The 3,282-nt window shown below is 33.0% G+C and overlaps 1 pseudogene; it reads left to right on the top strand.

Moving 5' to 3' along the window:
- Positions 1-958: 958 nt before the first annotated feature.
- LOC112475920 lies at positions 959-1,077 on the top strand (annotated as a pseudogene).
- The last annotated feature ends 2,205 nt before the right edge of the window (positions 1,078-3,282 follow it).

Genomic DNA, 3,282 nt, shown 5'->3' on the forward strand with positions numbered 1-3,282 from the left:
TGTTTATACACTCTCAACCCAATTTTACAGGTATAAAACTAGAGCTCAGGCTTAGATCCATATATAATTTACTCAACGCTAAAAAGCAAACAATAAGACATGTTGAGGATTTGAAAGAAAGCTCCATATTTCCAAGTCAAGAACATCTTTTCTTCCACCAAAGTCCCTTCGGATTTCTTTCCTCAGTTTTGCACATTCATACCTCAAGTTTTGGGTGCTTTACTTCCAGTAGCTTCATCCTGCATCTTTCATTGGAGAGCTGCTCCTGGGCTACTGGAGCTGATTCACCAAGAATTCAGAGAGAGTAGAGAGTGCCTGGTTAGGGGTGGAGAGCAACGCCTTGTAAGAATGCCTAGAGGGCCTAACAATAAAGTATAATTCCTACTCTTTGAGGTCTTCCCAGGACCAAACTAAGACTGAGACCTCACCGGAAACTGCCCTCTTGCCTATGTCTTCCTCTTCCTCATTGTTTTCCATGCTCCCTTATTGATTTCTCCAGGCGAACTTCCTTAAAAAAAATTACTTGCACCTGGACCCTTATCCCAGGGTATACTTGTAGAGGCTATAAATAACTGAGAGATTCTTAAACACAGGTTCCCAGAGACTCTGACTCAGTGGTCTGGAAAGAGACTTGGGAATTTGTACTTCTAACAAGCTCTGAGTTGATGGAGCAATATGATGGCTCCTTTGTAGACAATCAAACCTAAGATGTAATAAACAGGTGGTTTTTTATCTTTACTGGGAATCCTGCTCCTCTGGAAAGCTTGTTAAAACACAAAGTGGAGCCCCTCCCTCACTGTTTTATACCTGTGGCCAAACACATTGTGCTTTTCATCAAAACTGTTATACTTTTAATTTCAAAGAAATTCAATTTCAACAATAAAATAAAAATAATTACCTTTTTCGTCCTGATAGTGGAAAAAGGAAAATGGTTTTATAAAATTTAAAATAATTTTTAGTCTACGGCCTTGCTACCGTGAACAAGCCCAATCCCATCTGATCCCGGAAGCTAAGCAGGGTTGGGCCTGGTTAGTACTTGGATGGGAGACCACCTAGGAAGACCAGGTGCTGTAGGCATAAAAAAGAAAATAAAAAAATAAGAGATAGTAAGCTGACAAGGTCCTTGCAATCTGTGAAGTCAACCAAGGGTCGCCTCACCTAAAAAATAAAAAAAAAAATATTTAAAATATTTTTATCAAATTTCCTTGCGGTGACTGTTTTTCTATTCTAATTGTTATTAATCAGTTACTCCAAAGATGGTTAACTTATTTCTCACTGAAAGTACTACTATGTTATCCTGAGCCAGCCAATGGTGTTGGGCTGACAATGCGAATTCTGTGAAGATGAGTAAGGAAGAAGAGAACCTCTGAACTGGACCTAATTATGGCTCAGCTGAATGTCAATATTTGATAATAGATGTGTAGCCATCAACAGAATAATATTCTCGACCACAATATATATCTTGTTATTTTTTATCCACAACACTATAAAATTAGGGCATATTTTTCTTGTGTTGCTCATTATATGATATTATTTTTCTTATTACTACAGTAATAGTCCTTTTAAAAGGCATAAGGAAAGACTATGCACACATATGCACACACATACACACACAGATTTAATTTTCCACATTCATAGTTACAGTGTAGAACTGAATTTATAGAAATAAAAATGCTCACTAAATTGCCTAGGACAAATAATTATTTATCATCTCAATGGATTAACACCATAGTGTAAATTCATTTGCATAAAAAAAACTGTCAAATTCTCATAGTTATTTCTCCTTAAAGGCATTTTGAATACACAAATCATTTCATTGTAGTTCACTTTCATACTCTGTCTGTACAGATGCACTACTATGAAAAAATGTTATGACAGTATAATAGCTTTTTTAAAAGACACAGTCAGTGAATATAAAACGTCCATGAAGAAACCTAGCTAAAAGATAATCTAGTGTAGCCAGTAACATGAATTTTATTTGTAAAAATATAGACATTTATGAAATAAAGATTATAAATTCAATATCAGATATGAATGCTTAATACTGTCAATATCAAGGATCTTTTAATGTTATTCATTTAGGATAAGTAGAGTCAGTTAATTTATCTATATCTTTTTATCTACTTGCTATATGACCTCTACATGTCACATATCAGTACAATACATTGCAGGTTTCCATACATACACAGATAACTTACAAGAAATAAAGTAGATAAAACAAGAAAAATAATAAAACTTTTACCCTAGAATTTCAATTTTTATAAAAGTTGTGCCATACGACTCTTTTTCTGCTTCATGTAGACATTCAAATGTGACACTGACATTTCATATCATAAGGAACAGTATTTCATTTTTAGGATAAGTCAAATGATAGTAATGATAGATTTATGGCTACACCAAGATCATTATATAGATAAAAATACAGCAAACTCTCAAAAAAAAAAAAACTTAGTCAGCTCTCCTCACAGCTCGAACCTTCTTTGGAGGTGACTTTGATCTTAATTCCTGTCCAGGACATCTCACATCACAGCTACATTTGTCTTATATCTTTCATAACGTTATAGTATTGGGAAATTTTGCAAATCCTTTTCTGAAAGAAAAATTGCCTTGAACTATTACACTAGGGACAGACAAATGCACCATTTGTTTCCATGTTCAACTTAAAGGCACAGACTATACCGAGTACATCAAGGGACACATAAGCAGCCAGAATAATCCAAACTGAGAAGTATTATGTATGCTATGAAGCAGTGGTTGAAACACATTTTTCCCCGAAATGTTTTAGTATTAATTGTCTTGCAATTATAAATCAGTTTTGATAAGCATATATGTATTTGCAGTATGTGTTAATTTCTAAATGATTTATAAGTATTAAATAACAACTTCATATTTTCTAAATGTACATTGTAAAAGTGGGCATATTTTCTGGAATATAATATATGCATATAGTGAATAGCTAGCATGAAATAAAAAAAATCAATAAATTATATGATATATTCATACAAATTCATAAGGGAAAGCATTTATGCTTACTTATAGGGTACTTGTTACTTTTCTTGCATCACTATTAATGATCCAAATTTATGAAAGGAATACATTATTAGAAAAATTTTTATTCATTATATATATAAATGTGTATATGTTTATTCATGCAGCACAAAACTGATAGACATATATGTCACATAAAACAGGTTAAATATGAAGCTGTTATTTAAGGATTTTATGATAAGGCATGCCAATAAAAAGACATAATTAAATAGAAGAGTGATAACTGTCCAAAGA

The sequence above is a fragment of the Pteropus alecto genome, unplaced genomic scaffold (genome assembly GCF_000325575.1).
Source record: "Pteropus alecto unplaced genomic scaffold, ASM32557v1 scaffold152, whole genome shotgun sequence".
In the NCBI taxonomy this organism is placed as follows: Eukaryota; Metazoa; Chordata; class Mammalia; order Chiroptera; family Pteropodidae; genus Pteropus; species Pteropus alecto.